Source organism: Bos grunniens, chromosome 5 (genome assembly GCF_055505025.1).
Source record: "Bos grunniens cultivar Pamir isolate PY7600 chromosome 5, Bosgru_T2T1.0, whole genome shotgun sequence".
Lineage (NCBI taxonomy): Eukaryota > Metazoa > Chordata > Mammalia > Artiodactyla > Bovidae > Bos > Bos grunniens.
Window position 1 is genome coordinate 84,967,140 of NC_141169.1, and position 20,154 is coordinate 84,987,293.

General features: G+C 38.5%; 1 protein-coding gene across 20 annotated transcripts in view; it reads right to left on the minus strand.

Annotated features, from left to right (window-relative positions):
- RASSF8 (Ras association domain family member 8) overlaps window positions 1-20,154 on the minus strand; it is a 134,824-nt gene that overhangs the window by 66,978 nt on the left and 47,692 nt on the right. For 9 of the 20 annotated variants that reach the window (XM_086401680.1, XM_086401668.1, XM_086401664.1 and 6 more), the window contains exons 2-3: window positions 19,132-19,228; window positions 18,796-18,833 (exon numbers count right to left, since the gene is read on the minus strand). The exons of 2 other annotated variants lie outside the window; for them this stretch is intronic. The gene's annotated coding sequence lies outside the window, so the exon portion shown is untranslated. The remainder of the gene's footprint in view (window positions 1-18,795; window positions 18,834-19,131; window positions 19,229-20,154) is intronic. 9 more of the 20 variants (XM_086401673.1, XM_086401666.1, XM_086401679.1 and 6 more) reach the window with 1 other exon arrangement.

Here is a 20,154-nt window from a genome sequence, read left to right on the forward strand (position 1 = left end):
TTAGTGGGGTCTGTGGTCACAGTCTTACAGAGAAGTATTATCTTCTGTTTTAAAAGTATGAATAGCTAGAACCTTATCAATAAAGAAGAAATAGAAATGGTATTACTGAGAACAAGCAGAGTGACTGAAGAATTACTACTAACCAGTTATTTCATTTCTTTGCAAATTGAGATAAGTAACTTAAAGTACTTAGAGTTACTTAGTTTAAAAGACACCCACAAAAGACAAGCAATTTTCCATGACCTTACACAGTCTTCCAGGAGAATCTTCTCAACCCAGCGATCAAACCCAGGTCTCCCGCATTGCAGGTGGATACTTTACCATTTGAGCCATCAGGTAAGCCCAAGAATATTGGAGTGGGTTGCCATGATCTTCTTCAGGGGAACTTCCCGACCCAAGAATCAAACCAGGGTCTCCTGCATTGCTGGCAGATTCTTTACCAGCTGAGCTAGGGGAAGCCCCATATTACACATTAATTTGGATTAAATCTCACCCTCAATCTCTTTGTTGATTGAATTGCCTACCTAGAAAAACATATTTTGATATGTTTTCTGTTTTCTGTTTCTCAGTTTATATCTCAGATTTCAGAGGAGAAAAGAATGAATTTTCTAGAAATTTGAACACTAAGCAGCAGGAATAACAATTGAATATTATAGGTGTTACTGATCTTTGACTCAAGAATTCTGACACTGAATCCTGTGCCAAGATGCTCTTCAATAATCCTGCAGTGGGAGCAGCCCCTTTATATCTAGTAGTCAGAAGAGGGGCTTTCCAGGTGGTCCAGTGGTTAAGAATCCACCTACCAATGCAGGGAACATGGGTTTGATCCCTGGATCAGGAAGATCCCACATGTCTTGGAGCAACTAAGTCCGTGTGCCACAGCTACTGAGCTCCCTGAGTCTGTGTTCTAGAGTCTGTGAATTGCAACTGCTGAAGCCTGTGTGCCTAGAACCAGAGCTCTGCAACAAGAGAAGCCATGACAGTGAGAAGCCTGCCCAGCGCAACTAAAGAACAGCCCCAGCTCATTACAGCTAGAGAAAGCCTGTGTGCAGCAATGAAGACCCAGCAGCCAAAAAAAAAAAAAAAATTAATTAATTTAAAAAAACTTAAAAAGGGGAGAGGGGCAGGAAAGACACTGGAATGTCTATCTGATCATTTGTGGAATTAAAAAAAAAAAAAAAAACCTACTATCTTCAGTTGAAGTAGTAGCTATGGTCGAAAGGAAAAAGGACTAACTAAAAGCTGTAATCCTAATAATTTCCACAGTTTTAACCGTAACACAATTTTAAATTCAATTCTTATAGGATTCGTATTTTGATCTACGATTAAAATTTAATAAGAATTCCACAGCCAGTTTCTGCTGATTGTAAAAAAAAAAAAAAAAAAATCTAATTTCATTAAAAACTCCATGAGCATTGTCAAAATTTATTCTTTTATTTCAAATATCTATGAGAAAAATTTCAAATAAATATACATAAATCAGTAATCAACTTGTCTTAAATTTTTTTTTGACATGGAAATCATTTTATATTATTTAAAGTGGAATTTAACCTGTATTAAATTTAATTGTTGAAGAGGAACTGAAGAGCTTCTTGATGAAAGTGAAAGAAGAGAGTGAAAAAGTTGGCTTGAAACAACATTTGAAAAACTAAGATCATGGCATCCTGTCCCATCATTTCATGGGAAATAGATGGGGAAACAGTGACAGACTTTATTTTTTTGGGCTTCAAAATCACTGCAGATGGTGACTGCCACCATGAAATTAAAAGACACATGCTCCATGGAAGAAAAGCTATGACCAACCTAGACAGCATATTAAAAAGCAGAGACATTATTTTGCCAACAAAGGTCCATCTAGTCAAAGCTATGGCTTTTCCAGTAGTCATGTATGGATGTGAAAGCTGAGCACCGAAGAATTGATGCTTTTGAACTGCGGTGCTGGAGCAGCCTCTTGAGAGTCCCTTGGACTGCAAAGAGATCAAACCAGTCAATTGTAAAGAAAACCAATCCTGAATATTCATTGGAAGGACTGATGCTGAAGCTGAAGCTCCAATACTTTAGCCACCTAATTCGAAGAACTGATTCATTAGAAAAGACCCTGATACTGGAAAAGACTGACGGCAGGAGGAGAAGGTGACGACAGAGGATGAGAGGGTTGGATGGCATCACCGACTCAATGGACATGAGTGTGAGCAGGCTCCGGGAGTTGGTGATGGACAGGGAGGCCTGGCGGGCTGCAGTCCATGGTGTCACAAAGAGTCGGACATGACTGAGAGACTGAACTGAAATTTAATTGTCTACTTCAACCAAGACTTCTATAGAAAAATACTGCATGTTTGTTCTTCTGATAAAATACAGCAATTATTTACTATATTACTTCCCCAAAGCAAATTAGCCCAGTTTCAACACACCCACTGGTGTGCTGAAGTCCATGGAGAGGAGCCTGGTGGGTTACAGTCCATGGGGCCACAAAGAGTAGGACATGATTGAGCACACACATGGACAGGCAGCAAATACATGCGATATATTTCACCATCTCTCCTATGGAAGCTGCTAGTTAGGGACACATTTTAGTGCTCAGACAGCCCTGGGTTCAAATGCTGACCTCTCCACGCATTAGGTATATTACCTTAGACAAATTACTAGCTTCCTTGGCTCTAAAATGGGAATTGTTGCTGTTTCGTCACTAAGTTGTGCCTGACTCTTTTGTGACCAAATGGACTATAGCCCACCATGTTCCTCTCTCCATGGGATTTTCCAGGCAAGAATACTGGAGTAGGTTGCCATTTCTTTCTCCAAAATGGGAATAATAATCCTTACATTTGTCAGAGCTAGGTTACAATAACTATGAAGACTTAAATACAACCTGGCATGTAGTAATGACTTTAAAAATAGCTGCTATTAGTATTACTGAAGGAGTTTGAGTCTTTCAGAGCTCATTAGTGACTGATCAGTGAATGTGATCTTGGACTAGGCAGGCCTCTGCCCAAATCTGCTGCAGTGGTGACTAAGCTCGTACTCAGCAAGTCACTGGACCTATGGCACTGGTGGCTGTGGCTGCATCTGCTGAGCAGAGGCACTGGCAGCTCATGCCAGGAACACGAACACAGCTCCATGAAGCAGCAAACGGCCAGGGCCACCCTCTTATATACCTCAAACCAACACTATGGGTTTGTGGTTTGTCCACGCAATACAGAAATGTGCCTTTTACTCAGAATGAGGCTTAGGAAAATAATGGTTACAAAAATAGAACATTTCACCCTTCCTGGGACCACTCACCTACCTACCAGTGTAGGATAAGAACTGGTAGTTACACTTTTCTAAGAATTTCAGAGTCTTAATCTAGGCCTGCTCAATACCAGCTACAGTGAAAGAGAACAAACTTCAGTCAACATGAAATCCACTTAAAGACAAAGAGTATATATGTATCTATATACATATATATACATAAAATAAAAAAGGACTTTTAAAAATTTAAAGCTGGTTAGAAAATTCTTATGTTATATGTGAATGAACAATACTGCTAAAAGGAAACTAGGTCCTTTTATTATAAAAAGCAGCTTTCAACAGTTAAAAACAGTACCAAATATAATAGTATTACTTGAAATTCTAACCCCATGATTATGATTTCTAATTAATAGGATTGGCTTTGACACCTGGGACTATTACATGATTTTACTGAGCCTGAGTGAATTCGACTAGACATCAGGAAAATGGAAGGGCAGAGGATTTAAAGAGTCAGCAGACCTGGGGGCTCACTGCTTATTTTACTGTCTAACCTGAACACCTTTAAACCCATGGATTCTTATTTCTCCTTCTGTAGAATACTGATAAGACTATTTCTCTCCTTTGTTTGCTGTGAGTGTCAAACTAGACTCATCTACTTAGAAGTGTTGTATGAAAACTGGCTATTGCTAGAGAAGCCACATCTTACCATGGATTTATAAAACAGACTTGGGTTGTTGGGAACAAATCTGGAAGCTGGGAGGGTGGTCCCTGGGCACACCACACAAGAAGAACTCTGCCCTCATTACTGGGCAGAACTGCCAAGCTCCCTGAGGACGAGTCCATGCCAACACACACCCAGTGGATAACAGGCTACTGGCTTCATGGAAATCTCATCTTTTTTTTTAAATTTTGGAGATACAGTTTCCTTTATTTTGATTCTATAAATTTGGGTGGAGGGACAAACCAGGAAGATGGACAAACTCACATGACATTAAAGATCATGGATACTGAAGGCCTAAGAAAAAAACAAATCAAGATGTTAATCACCATCTCCACCAATTTTTAAAAATCCAACTCAGTCTCATATGACCACAGTTACTTTTAGGTGTCAAAGGTGATATACAGACATGAGGCCAGATGGGAAGATGACTTCTATTCCTTCATCTTCAGAAATACAAGAAGCTGTTTACAGCCACTGAAAGAAGAATAAATAACTACAGTTCACACAGCCAACACTCAAGCATTCATTGCCAGTTATAATGCTATTTGGGGAAGAAGTGGAGATTTGGTTTTCTCACTTTAAAAATATTAAATGCCTGACAGCTTTTGTTAAAGTATTAACATTTATTAAACATTTACCATATGTCAGGCACTATTCTAAGTGCTCTGGATGTAAAAATTTAATTCTCATAATAATCTTAAGAGACTAGTACTATTATTGTCCCTATTTTTTAGAAGAGGAAACCACGGCACAGAGAAGTTATAAAACTTGCCCAAGATCACATACCTCAATAGGGGAAAAGCCAAGACCTGAATCTAGGCAGCCAGCAACCAGAGATCAAACCCTGAACTAATAAATACTCTACCGCCTAATAAAATGATAAATAATAAACTGTGTGGATCACAATAAACTGTGGAAAATTCTGAAAGAGATGGGAATACCAGATCACCTGATCTGCCTCTTGAGAAACCTGTATGCAGGTCAGGAAGCAACAGTTAGAACTGGACATGGAACAACAGACTGGCTCCAAATAGGAAAAGGAGTTCGTCAAGGCTGTATATTGTCATCCTGCTTATTTAACTTATATGCAGAGTACATCATGAGAAACGCTGGACTGGAAGAAACACAAGCTGGAATCAAGACTGCCGGGAGAAATATCAATAACCTCAGATATGCAGATGACACCACCCTTATGGCAGAAAGTGAAGAGGAACTCAAAAGCCTCTTGATGAAAGTGAAAGAGGAGAGTGAAAAAGTTGGCTTAAAGCTCAACATTCAGAAAACAAAGATCATGGCATCCAGTCCCATCACTTCATGGGAAATAGATGGGGAAACAGTGGAAACAGTGTCAGACTTTATTTTTCTGGGCTCCAAAATCACTACAGATGGTGACTGCAGCCATGAAATTAAAAGACGCTTACTCCTTGGAAGGAAAGTTATGACCAACCTAGATAGCATATTCAAAAGCAGAGACATTACTTTGCCGACAAAGGTTCATCTAGTCAAGGCTATGGTTTTTCCAGTGGTCATGTATGGATGTGAGAGTTGGACTGTGAAGAAGGCTGAGTGCTGAAGAATCAATGCTTTTGAACTGTGGTGTTGGAGAAGACTCTTGAGAGTCCCTTGGACTGAAAGGAGATCCAACCAGTCCATTCTGAAGGAGATCAGCCCTGGGATTTCTTTGGAAGGAATGATGCTAAAGCTGAAACTCCAGTACTTTGGCCACCTCATGCGAAGAGTTGACTCATTGGAAAAGACTCTGATGCTGGGAGGGATTGGGGGCAGGAGGAGAAGGAGATGACAGAGGATGAGATGGCTGGATGGCATCACTGACTCGATGGACGTGAGTCTCAGTGAACTCCGGGAGTTGGTGATTGACAGGGAGGCCTGGCGTGCTGCGATTCATGGGGTCACAAAGAGTCGGACATGACTGAGCAACTGATCTGATACTTTAAAAAAAAAAGGATCTCCTGAAGGCCTACTATTCTTACACATATGAAACTTTAAAAGATTTAAAGACACTAGATTTAAATGGAAGTTCATGGGCTAGTCTCCATTTATTAGTTAATTAATCATGTCATCACATTTATTTGACTTGGGTGCTTGAGGGATAGGAGGTGAAGAGGAAGCAAGGGCTGAGAAAAGTAACTACCACTATTAAAAATAATACTGCTCATCTGGGAAACACCTGACTAATCTAGTCTTCATAAACAGGTTTGATCCTAACCAGTCTCCCTTCTATTCCCAGTTCCCCATACCCATTTTTCCCTTACAGAGATATCTGAAGTTTAGGTTACTCCAAACCATCAATATTATTTACTTATATATCATTTTGATCCATTCAATTACCATAAAGCCCAGAGCCCCTAAAAGGAAAGCTTGTTTCTATCAAACTAGAAAAAGAATACTGTTTTTAAAAATCAGTCATCTGCTTCTCATCCATATTCATCTTCAGACCAACATGTACTTGTTTATCCCCAAACACATCATGCTCCTTATGTGCTTTTCTAGGTTCTGTATATGCTATTTCCCAGGTTATTCGAAAACACCTTCTCCTGCCTCCCTGCAGACCAACTCACCTTTAAACAGTCGGCTCAAATGACCCCCACAAACAGTCACCCTTAACCTCTGCAGCTGCGGCACTCCCCCATGGGCTCCCATAGCACCTTCTTCATTCCACTACTTTTCTTTTTGAAGTTTTTTATATTGGGGTATGGTCAGTGGTTCAGATGGTAAAGAATTTGCCTGAATGCAGGAGACCTGGGTTTGATCCATGGGTTGGGAGGATCCCCTGGAGAAGGAAATGGCCACTCACTCCTGTATTCTTGCCTGGAGAATTCCATGGATAGAGAAGCCTGGCGGGTACAGTCCATGGGGTCACAAAGAGTCGGACACAACTGAGTGACTAACACTATTACTATCACAGTTGATTAATAATGTTGTGACGGTTTCATGAGAACAGCTAAGGGACTCGGCTATACATATACATGTATCCATTCTCCCTTTCATTTCACCAATGCATAATTTATAACATGACCATAACCACTCACCTATCTAGCCCCTCGTAAACTCTCTGTGAGTCAAAAGACTGGGCCATACCATGTCCAACAGAATTGCTGATAAAGAGAACAGCGATGGAAGATAATGGTGAAAGGCTCCGATCATTTTACAAAAGATCCAAACTTGGAAGTCTACTATTTCCTCCAGTTTTGTGCTGGGACTTCCCTGGTGATTCAGTGATTAAGAATTCACCATGAATGTAGGGAACACAGGTTTGATCGCTGGTGGGGGAACTGAGATCCCACATACCAAGGGGCAACTCAGCCCTTTCACTGCAGTCAGAGAAGCCCATGTGCTGCAACTAGAGAAGTCAGCACATCACAACTAGGATTCCGCGTGCCACAACTACGACCCGATACAGCCAAATAAATAAATAAATATTGAAAAAAAGAAAATCACATTTTGTATATATACTACCAATTATCCTATCAATTTAAGGTTCAGCTAGTAGATTTTTTTTCCAGGGAAGAAATACATCTCTACAATCGACATTTAAAACAAGTGCCTTTGATTCACACAAAGTCTATTAAATGCATATAAACATTCACACTTATCAGATATTTACCAGAAAAAAAAAATTCCCCTATTTAGATTATGATTCATCCAAAAGATAGTAAGCACGCACACACAAAAAGCATACCACCGTGACCTCATGGGGAAAGTGGGTGTGGTTACCGGATACTACAACTCATGCCTTTCAGGGTCAAAAAGTGCTTGAACTTGGGCAAACTTCAAAGAGATAGTGAGGGACAGAGAGGCCTAGCGTGCTGCAGTCCATTGGGTCACAAACAGTAGGACACGACCTGGAAACTGAACAACAAGACTAAACTCCCACTGTAAACTGTAGAACCATGTGTGCAGTTAGTTACGATTACCACTTACAATGTCCGGTCAAAAGATACAGAAAGGAAGTACGAGAGGTGAGTACATAGCACAGCAGAAACATCTATGCACAAAACTTAGCCACCAGAGCCACTAAAGTAATCTACAGAGATGGAGAGGGGATTTAAGAGGTATGCAATTACCAGATGTACACTTATGCTTTATAAGATCACGGTTTCACTTCATCTTTACAGCCACCATGTAAGATAGTTATTGTTAACCTCAATTTAATGGTTTGATGATTTCCGATAAGCCCTGAAAGATAAAAGCAACCTCACTTGTCCCATGTACCCCCATCTCCCTCAATGGACAATGGCCCAAGTTCTTTGAGCCTGCACCACAAATCCGGTACTAGGGACATATATACACTTGGGGTGACCACTCATCCAGGTTTGCCTGGAATAGCCAGAGTTTGCATTGGTATCCTAGCATAATTACCAATAGCACCATGGTTCAGAGAGTAAAGAATGTGCCTACAATGCAGGAGACCAGGGTTCAATCCCTGGGTCAGGAAGAAACCCTAGAGAAGGGAATGGCTACCCACTCCTGTATTCTTGCCTGGAGAATTCCATGGACAGAGGAGTCCAGCAGGTTAGAGTCTATGGATCACAAACAGTCAGACACGACTAAGTGACTAACACTTTCACTTCACTTTCACTCTCTAAAGTGTCAGGTTTGAACAACTATATAGTCTCCTTAAGCATAAAAGAAAGAAAATCTACTTACATAAAAATATATCTAGCCTTTATCTGAAACGAGACTGAAGCATTTGGGGAGAACAGCACTATTTTGATAAAAAGGATGACCATTATCATTCACTGAATTTTTCACATACAAATTCCTTTACATATGTAACTTACTCTTCAGTTCACTTGCTCAGTTGTGTCCGACTCTTTGCAACCTCATGAATCACAGCACGCCAGGCTTCCCTGTCCATCACCAACTGCCGGAGTTTATTCAAACTCATGTCCATCGAGTCAGTGATGCCATCCAGCCATCTCATCCTCTGTAATCCCCTTCTCCTCCTGCCCTCAATTCCTCCCAGCATCAGGGTCCTTTCCAATGAGTGAGCTCTTCGCATGAGGTGGCCAGTGCTTCCAATGAACACCCAGGACTGGTCGGTCTCCTTTAGGATAGACTGGTTGAATCTCCTTGCAGACCAAGGGACTCTCAAGAGTCCCTTCTCTTGAGTTGCTTCTCCAACACCACAGTCCAAAAGCATCAATTCTTCAGTGCTTAGCTTTCTTCATAGTCCAACTCTCACATCCATACATGACCACTGGAAAAACCATAGGCTTGACTAGACGGACCTTTGTTGGCAAAGTAATGTCTCTGCTTTTTAATATGCTATTTAGGTTGGTCATAACTTTCCTTCCAAGGAGTAAGCATCTTTTAATTTCATGGCTGCATCACCACCTGCAGTGATTTTGGAGCCCCCCAAAATAAAGTCTGACACTATTTCCCCATCTGTTTGCCATGAAGTGATGAGACCAGATGCCATGACCTTAGTTTTCTGAATTTTGAGCTTTAAGCCAACTTTTTCACTCTCCTCTTTCATTTTCATCAAGAGGCTTTTGAGTTCCTCTTCACTTTCTGCCATAAGGGTGGTGTCATCTGCATATCTGAGGTGATTGATATTTCTCCCAGCAATCTTGATTCCAGCTTGTGCTTCTTCCAGCCCAGCGTTTCTCATGATGTACTCTGCATATAAGTTAAATAAGCAGGATGACAATATACAGCCTTGACATACTCCTTTTCCTATTTGGAACCAGTCTGTTGTTCCATGTCCAGTTCTAACTGTTGCTTCCTGACCTGCATACAGGTTTCTCAAGAGGCAGGTCAGGTGGTCTGGTATTCCCATCTCTTTCAGAATTTTCCACAGTTTATTGTGATCCACACAGTCAAAGGCTTTGGCATAGTCAATAAACCAGAAATAGATGTTTTTCTGGAACTTTCTTGCTTTTTCCATGATCCAGCGGATGTTGGCAATTTGATCTCTGGTTCCTTTGCCTTTTCTAAAACCAGCTTGAACATCAGGAAGTTCACGGTTCACATATTGCTGAAGCCTGGCTTGGAGAATTTTGAGCATTACTTTACTAGCGTGTGAGATGAGTGCAATTGTGCGGTTGTTTGAGCATTCTTTGGCATTGCCTTTCTTTGGGATAGGAATGAAAACTGACCTTTTCCAGTCCTGTGGCCACTGCTGAGTTTTCCAAATTTGCTGGCATATTGAGTGCAGCACTTTCACAGCATCATCTTTCAGGATTTGAATAGCTCAACTGGAATTCCATCACTTCCACTAGCTTTGTTTGTAGTGATGCTTTCTAAAGCCCACTAGACTTCACATTCCAGGATGTCTGGCTCTAGGTCAGTGATCATACCATCGTGATTATCTTGGGCATGAAGATATTTTTTGTACAGTTCTTCTGTGTATTCTTGCCACCTTTTCTTAATATCTTCTGCTTCTGTTAGGTCCATACCGTTTCTGTCCTTTATCAAGCCCATCTTTGCGTGAAATGTTCCCTTGGTATCTCTAATTTTCTTGAAGAGATCTCTAGTCTTTCCCATTCTGTTGTTTCCCTCTATTTCTTTGCACTGATCGCTGAGAAAGGCTTTCTTATCTCTCCTTGCTATTCTTTGGAACTCTGCATTCAGATGCTTATATCTTTCCTTTTCTCCTTTGCTTTTTGCTTCTCTTTTTCACAGCTATTTGTAAGGCCTCCCCAGACAGCCATTTTGCTTTTTGGCATTTCTTTTCCATGGGGATGGTCTTGATCCCTGTCTCCTGTACAATGTCACGAACCTCCATCCATAGTTCATCAGGTACTCTATCAGATCTAGTCCCTTAAATCTACTTCTCACTTCCACTGTATAATCATAAGGGATTTGATTTAGGTCATACCTGAATGGTCTAGTGGTTTTCCCTACTTTCTTCAATTTAAGCCTGAATTTGGCAATAAGGAGTTCATGATCTGAGCCACAGTCAGCTCCTGGTCTTGTTTTTGCTGAATGTATAGAGCTTCTCCATTTTTGGCTGCAAAGAATATAATCAATCTGATTTTGGTGTTGACCATCTGATGATGTCCATGTGCAGAGTCTTCTCTTGTGTTGTTGGAAGAGCATGTTTGCTATGACCAGTGCGTTCTCTTGGCAAAACTCTATTAGTCTTTGCCCTGCTTCATTCTGTACTCCAAGGCCAAATTTGCCTGTTACTCCAGATGTTTCTTGACTTTCTACTTTTGCATTCCAGTCCCCTATAATGAAAAGGACATCTTTTTTGGGTGTTAGTTCTAAAAGGTCTTGTAGGTCTTCCTAGAACCGTTCAACTTCAGCTTCTTCAGCGTTACTAGTTGGGGCATAGGCTTGGATTGCCATAATATTGAATGGTTTTCCTTGGAAACAGAGATCATTTTGTTGTTTTTGAGATTGCATCCATGTACTGCATTTCAGACTCTTTTGTTGACCATGATGGCTACTCCATTTCTTCTAAAGGATTCCTGCCCACAGTAGTAGATATAACTTACTCTTACCCAACATCAAATGAAAAAACTGCAGTAGAGGATTCCAGTCACACTGTGAACTGAATGGTACCTAGACTGAATGGTGCATTCAGGTAGATGGAGGCACTGTCTCAATTCACTGGGACAGAAACCAGGTCATAGACAACGACTCTACTAAGAGAAAAGTCACTGGTGCATTCAGGAAGAGATGCGGACAATCTAACATAATTACACACTAATTTCATTTTTACAAACTCAGCCAAATGGAAGAATGCAAACCAGCAATAAATATTGATTGTAATATTCAACATGTAATCTGACAATCATATTTGCCTTTAAGATTATTCTGGTGATAACAGGAGTCAACTTGTAAAGAATCTTGTGTAATACACACAAACACACATGTGTGCGCATGCACAGACACAGCAACTGTTATATAATTTAAAGAAAGATACAAATACATGTTCTTTGCATACAAAGATACCCAAGAAACTGTTAACAGTGGTTACTTTTAGTTAAAAGATGAAAAATGAAAGGAGGTAATCTTATTTTGCATTTTATCCCTTTCTATACATTTTGTACTTACTGAATTACTTTAAGTTAGCAATTTCTTTCAATATAGAAGTTAATCCATAGTCACAAAGGGGCTCTGGTGCCCTCAAATCTATAAGCATTACTGGAAAATATAAGGTCATCATTAAGAGTCATATTCAGGAAAAATAGCACAAGTAAATTAACAAGGTAATACTTCAGCATTGAGAGGTACAGCAGCTCTGTGAAAAGAAGGAACTGGGGACAGAAGGGAGACTGGTTAGGACAATACTGTTTATGAAGACTAGATTAGAATACGTATATTTCCTAAAAATTCCTTAAATTTCTTGCTCAGGTATAATCATTGTAAACAAAGTAGAGTCAATGGGGAAATGGGGCCGAAATAAATCATAAATAAAAGTATCTATGAAATTAAAATAAACACCCTAATTTTCTCATTCAATCTATAAAGATTTTATTAAGTTTGATTCCATGTCACTGGCAATCAATCCTGGAACATTTAGACTGCCATGACACTTGATACCACAGGCACGGGGAAAGGGAGAAGGAAAGGGAGAAGATTTAAACATAGGGACCCACTGCTCTTTATCATTTCCAGGGATGCTGGGTCCCACTTCGGGAAAGCACAATCCCAGATACACAGGTACATGCCACAGTCTAATATGAATGGCAGCCTGGGAATGCAGTCTGTTCAGCCCTGCCCAGAGACTGATGATCCCTTCAATATTTGATTCTGTGTATAGTCCATCTCAAGAAATATGTCTTTATAGTAAAATTTTCAATAAGGCATAGGATGAATCTCAGACACAGTCACAGTCATGGTCAAACTTTAAAAAAAAAAAAAAACAATCTATTTTCAAATTTCTGAATACAAATATATTTGTTTTAGAGAACCTGTAATAAACTATCTACAGATAAACAGGTAGATAGGTAGACAAAAAAATTCTAGTACTGCCACAGAGTAGTTTGTGTCCTAGTTGCATTACATGAGCAGTGTGATCTTTCTTATTTCTCCCAGAGCCAACATTAGGAATTACATATGTCTGCTTATGTTACATTTTGCATTCAGGTCACTCATACCACATGATATTAAAGTTGAACAAACCTTTACGTCTACACCTGTTTGTATTTTTGTTTAAACGTTCCACTAGGAACTATTTAATACAACCTAAGTTTTCTTTAAGTTGTTACAGAATATTCAGCAGAGTTATACAAGAGATTCTTGTTGGCTATCTATTTTAAATATAGTAATGTGTACATGTCAATCTCAAACTCCAAAGATATACAGGGGGCCAAGAGGCACAAGAAAAGATGCTCAACATTGCTAATTATTAAAGAAATGCAAATCAAAACTACAATGAGATATTACCTCACACCAGTCTGTATGGCCATCATCAGAAAGTGTATAGTAAATGCTTGAGAGGATGTGGAGAAAAGGGAACCCTTGTACACTGTTTGTGGGAATGTACACTGTATAGTGACTATGGAGAACAGTATGGAGGTTCCTTAAAAAACTAAAAACAGCTACAAACTAATTTTTTCAAAAATATTTACTTATTTATTTTTGGCAGCGCTGGGTCCTCGTTTTGGCGCATGAGCTCTTGGCTGCAGTACTGGGCTCAGCAGCTGTGGTGCACAGCCATAGCTGCCCAGCGGCATGTGGGATCTTAGTTCCCAGACCAGGGATCGAACCCAAACACATGTCCCCTGCACTGGCAGGCGAATTCCTAACTACTGGACCACCAGGGAAGTTCCTACAAACTAATTTTTAACTGGGCATTTATTTTCTTACTGACTTGAAGGAGTTCTTTACATACGGGTATTAACTCTAAAAATATATATGTAATAATATTCACACATACACATACACACACATAGAGAGAATACTTTTTATGAGTTGACATATGCAAAGTTTAATTTTTTAATGTAACTACATCTATAAATCATTCTCTTTTTAAATCTTTACATCTGTATTTTAGTTTATCTTTCCCTAAAAACCCCAAGTCAGTTATTTCTGAATATTCTCTTCTAGTGTATTTATTACTACATTTTTATATTTGTTAGTTGTTATTTTTAATTAATATAACATTCTTCTAGGCTGTCTATTCTGTTTCAAATATTGTTCTACTTTATGCTATTTTTGACATCATGCTATTTTTGAATCACTATTTATTAAAAAGCAGAGACATTACTTTGTCCACAAAGGTCCGTCTAGTCAAGGGTATGGTTTATCCAATAGTCATGTATGGATGTGAGAGTTGGATTGTAAAGAAAGCTGAGCGCAGAAGAATTGATACTTTTGAACTGTGGTGTTGGAGAAGACTCTTGAGAGTCCTTTGGACTGCAAGGAGATCCAACCAGTCCATCCTAAAGGAGATCAGTCCTGAGTGTTCATTGGAAGGACTGATGTTGAAGCTGAAACTCCAATACTTTGGCCACCTGATGCAAAGAGCTGACTCATTTGAAAAGACCCTGATGCTGGGAAAGATTGAGAGCAGGAGGAGAAGTGGACGACAGAGGATGAGATGGTTGGATGGCATCACTGACTCAATGGACATGAGTTTGGGTAGACTCTGGCAGTTGGTGATGGACAGGGAGGCCTGGCATGCTGCAGTTCATGGTGTTGCAAAGAGTTGGACACGACTGAGCGACTGAACTGAACTGAGTTCGCCTTTATTATTCTTTATATAAATATTTCTTGGCTCTTATTTATTTTATAAATATGAAATTCAGAATCACCGACCTGTAAAAAAATTCCTGCTGATATTTTGATTGATTATATTAAACTTAGAAATCGATGTAAAGAGATGGAAAATAATTAATGAATTGTCTTCCATAGGGAGTCTCTGCATCCTGAAAGAAGGTTAATGGTTTCCTTCCTATATGCTACTTGCAGTTCTCACAAAGTTTAATTCTCAGCACAATTTTTGTTGCTACTATGAATGGGTTCCTTTTTTCTCACATTTTGGAACAGGTTATTATTACTATATAGATCATGATATTTCCATTATTTGCATTGGAACTTTACCACAGTCTATTGGTTTTAGTTGATTGTCTTTGTGGTTTTTTTTCATTATCTACAAATAATTTTATCCTCCTTTCCAACCGTTTTCTCCCTTGCTCTTTTTTCTTAATATACTGATTAGGTATTTCAAAGATATTTTAGGCAGTAATGTTGACAGCTAGTTTGTTGATTATTCTAATAGGAGAAAAAAATCCTGTGTTTCACCATTATTGGTATTTTGGCTATCAACGGCTTGATTCCAATTTTGTTTATAAAATTATAGCTACTTCCCAGACAACAGAAAGAGCTGAAATATCTCTCAACAGTGAGATAGGGGGTGGTTTTATTTTGCTTCACATTTTCCCAGTAAATTATTGACTAGGTTTTCTCAATCTACCTTTCTATATTTTTATATATATTCTATATATTTCTATATATTTCTATATATTTTCTATATAAAATTCCAATATTACTGATTTATGTTTTTTAAAAATCATCCATTTAAGATTCTCAAACATATGTGGAGAAGTATATACAAAAGCATTACCGCTTTTCATTTAGGTAACTACAGTTACATCGCATCACTGCTCGTTGTGTATATATTTGTGAGATGAGACTAGCCATAATCTTCCAATTTATTTTCCATGTTTCCTAAATTGAATGGAACACACATCCTTACCTCACTATTTCTAAAATTTCTTGCTTCAGGAGAACACTTTTAACTCCAAATAATTTTGGTTAGCAATGAGTATCTTGCAGAAGGCAAGAAAGAAGCAAACCCTAAAAAAAACTTTCTCTTTAGAAATATCGTACTGTTCCTTGTAAAAGATGACAGATCTAAACATAATATCTAGATACAAATTTCTCAAAGTAAACCTATTCTGCTAATAAAAATTACCTTCATCCTCTTTATTAACATATATTCATGTTTAAGACCACAGTTCAAGATGCCATAAAATATTAACAATCTGATATTAGGAAATTCATAACATTTTCATGTTATTCATAACAGCTTCATGAAAACCAGATTCTAATACTGTTTAAGACTTGCACATTAATAAATGTGTGTGGCAATCTCTTCAAATCCTCAGCAAATCCTGTTTCTTTCATATTTCATTAAGTAACCATTATACTGAATCTGTCTTGCCATCTGAAATAGCTTGAGATACATTATCAGAAAAATATCAACTTCTAATACAAACAGCTACATTTTTCATTTTTACTCTACCAGGGAAATTTCAAAAGTGCTAAAAAATGCAAACTGCTAACCGTTTTCTAAAAACAGAAATGAAATAATTAGGTCACAATAGACGGCTCCTTTCTCCTAGAAAAAAAAGATGATGATGAATGCAACTGGAATGTTTATTGTCACTGAAATTCTTCAGGCCTGGATTCCAGGCCTTGATGCAGGTTACTATGACAACTTAAATTACAGAAAATATTCCCCCTTCTTCTATCAAGTTGCTTTCTCCACAAGACCATTTCAAGCCTCCTGAAGGCTGTTTGGATCAATCTATAACAACAAAAAACACCTCTTTACAAGTTTTAACAAAAATGCCCCCATCTAAACCCTTAAACTAAGAACAAGCATAAAAAAATAAATTCCATTAAATCTACAGGGGATAGGACACCTAACCTGAAAAGGTACATACAAAGCTTCAGATATAAAATGCCGAGAGTACTCTGAAACTGCTCCCCATTACCAGAGGCACAGGGCGTATTACCACCATATGCTTCATTACAGAAACTATGGGAAATTACTTGCAAGGCAGTTTTGAAAGAAGATTATAGAGCTAAGCCTTGTTTACCATAATTTTCCCCTCACTAATGCTTTTTACAGGAAAGCACCAGAGAAGGAGGGTGAGGGCATACTACAGTGCTATTTAGAACAGAAAGAGGAGCATAAATAAGCAACCTGTAAAATCTAAACTTGGTTTCACCTAATCTTTTACACAAAACATGGGCTTTATTTTATAGTTAGGTCTCACACAGCCTCAACTTTATAAAACTAACAAAGATGCCTTTTGATAAATAACACTGTGAATTATTCTCTATCTTCATTCTCTAAGAGAATAATGGCTTAGGAGAAATTGCATTGTGATGGAGAAATGTGATTTAGTAGAGTTATTCTGATTTTTAAGTCAGTAAAAATTTAAACTCGCTGCATTAAAAAAAAAAAGAGGTAGTTTTACAATAAAGCAATACTAAGAATTTCAAAGTTGGTTTTGCTGCTCATCAAAGTTAACATGACTAAAATGACATGCTTCATTTGAGAAGGCTAGGGAACTCACATATGCTGTTCGTGTGAGTAAGCTGGCTCAGTATTCGGCATGGGCAAAAAAGTTTTGTTAGTTCAAACAAAGCTTTATTTAAAAAAGAAAAACACAGCAGTATGCTAAATGCTAAAGGGGTCTCTTTGCTCTTGAAGTCAAGAATCAAAGACTGTTACTGAGCATTTGAGAAGAAACAGTGAAAAATGAAAACTCTTCAGCAGTCAACCCCAAGCAACTCATATTGCTGTCCTATTTGTATTAGTAAATAAGTATGAGTGTTCCAAGAGAAACAAAATAACTGAAGCATTCAAATCCAAATGTATACAATCCTTAAAAGTTAAACCTGAAGCACAGTTCCTTCATGGTGTAACTTAAACATCAATCCTCCTGTATAGAAAATAATGAATGTGTAAGAGAAAGACCTGTAGAACAGTTCTGTCAGTAATAGGAGCTAAAACTAAAATTTAAGTGATGATACAATCATGGAGAGAACTTAAGTCAATGGAGCTACATAATACAATACAATTCTTCCTTATGCTTTTTTTTAAATTATTTCTTCTTTTTTATTTTTTTGATCATGCCCACTTTAAAATAAAGCATATGCTTTATTTTTATTTTCTTAAATTTTAATTGGAGGCTAATTACTTTACAATATTATGGTGGTTTTGCCATACATTCACATGAATCAGCCATGGGTGTACATGTGTTCCCCATCCTGACCCTCCCTCCCACCTCCTTCCCCATCCCATCCCTCAGGGTCATCCCAGTGTACCAGCCCTGAGCACCCTGTCTCATGCATAGAACCTGGACTGGCAATCTATTTCACATATGATAATATACATGTTTCAATGCTATTCTCTCAATCATCCCACCCTCGCCTTCTCCCACAGAGTCCAAAAGTCTGTTCTTCACATCTGTGTCTCTTGGTTTTTTTCTTTTGACTATATTACAAATTGCAGGGCTCAACTAGGATTTTTCAGTGCTCACATGAATATAATGAATTTACCTTATTACAACCAGACTATCCTTCATTCTCAACTCTTGGAGCCTTCTAGTCATGGTTTTTGCTAATGCCAGAGCAATGCAGAAGAGTCCACAAGAGAACTGAACCGATGCAGATGTGAACTTGTGGTCTTAGAAATCCACTCCTTCCACAGCCTAGCAATTACTAGAAGGCTCTAAGGGGAAATTAATTTATAGGAGACCTTCAAAACTCATCATCTAGGCAAAAATGCAAGCACATAACTTTTGTAAATGAGGGACTAAGGAATTTATATGACAGCATGCTGGTTGGTGCCCTTAAAGAGTTTATTCACCTGTAACATGTGAACAGTTTATTTGTAAGTGATTCACTGACTACAAACAAGGTCAAATTATTTCCCCTCTTGAGACCAATAAGTCACCTTAATGTTCAAGAGACAAGAGACCATACACATTGACATACAAAAAGCAAGTGGGAAATAGTTGTATATTCCCTCCTCAGGGGCTTTTGTGCCCCGTTATTTAATGAAGCCAATTATTGATACTATCACATTCAGATGGAAACTCAAACTATAGGATATATTTCAGACTTACCAAGATCTTCTAATCTTCGACTGTTAGAAGTTACTTATCTGTTTTAAAAGAAATTGCCAAGTTTAAAGCATTAATAGTATAGTGCTCAGGAAGCCCAAGAATTGCAAAATTTTGCCTCAGATTCCAAGTTGGAATCTAGAATTTATAAGGCAGTGAGACAAAAGATACTATTGCTAACCACGCTTCGTACTTATTTAAATAAAGGGTGTACAAATGATTTGTTAGTGAACACAAGCTCTGAAAGTCGCTCAAAACTTTGAAAATTATTCTTTAAAAAGCCACTGGAAGCGGTAGTCTTCTAGGATGCAGGAATGGAGTACAAACTTGCCGACTCACCTTCTAGGGCTGGGGTCCCCAGCTGGGAGCAGTGTGAGGTAGTCTTGAGGAAGGGCGGAGCACCAGACAGGTATTCTAGGAGGAGCTACGCAGGCACCTGAAAAGGTCCACAGTGTTCTTAGAATCCTGGCTAACTTTTAACTTAGACATGCTAAATCATTCCCATTTTAACTTTTAATGAAAGAGAAAAATACACCAGCTTTGAGCTTCAAATGGTTTTTCCAAAAGGAGTTTTTCCTCCCCTCGTGGGCACTCCCCGCTGGTCATCTGACTGCAATGCTTGTGGGCTAGATTGGTTTGGTTTCAATTAGTGTGCCTTTGAAAGAGGAATTTTCGTTGTTTCTCTAAAAGGTCATTTGATGGGCCCATGGTGTTCTAGGAAAGATGTTGTGCCTTCTTTTTCTCCTGAGCAAAGTTCTCTGAAATACCACAATAATTTCTTGAAAGCAGTTAAGCAGTTAGACATTTGGAAAATTGCCTAAAGCCAGGGTCTAAAAATGAAGCGGAAGGGGAGAACTTGGGGTTTTCAGTCTTTAAAAAATAAAAACAAAAACATGCCACATTCTTCCTTGGTGAGTACAAATGACAACCACTGGCTAACCTAAGAAACAGGGTGGCTTGGCACCAGTTCTTTTGACCATTCACTTGCCTAATACTGTGAGAATGTGAAACTCTGCCATGACATTAGTTATAAAGAAAGCCAAAGAAAGAAATCTTGGCCACAAGATGGGAATTGACGCAATTCTTATGTCTGCCACATTCAGACCATGCCTTTTGCAGACGTTTCTGTGTTTATTTATAGCAAGGTTGACTTTAGTAACAAGACCATGTTCCACTAATGATACTTTTTAAAAATATACCAAAACACCCAACTACTTTTATTATGAATAGGAAATACCACCCCCCAAAAGTTGATAGTCCTTAAAGTCTTAGCTATGACATAAAACAAAGTATCAAATTAGAAACAGTATAGAACTATCTGGTGGACCCCAAATCTGAGGCAAGCTATCAGATATATATACA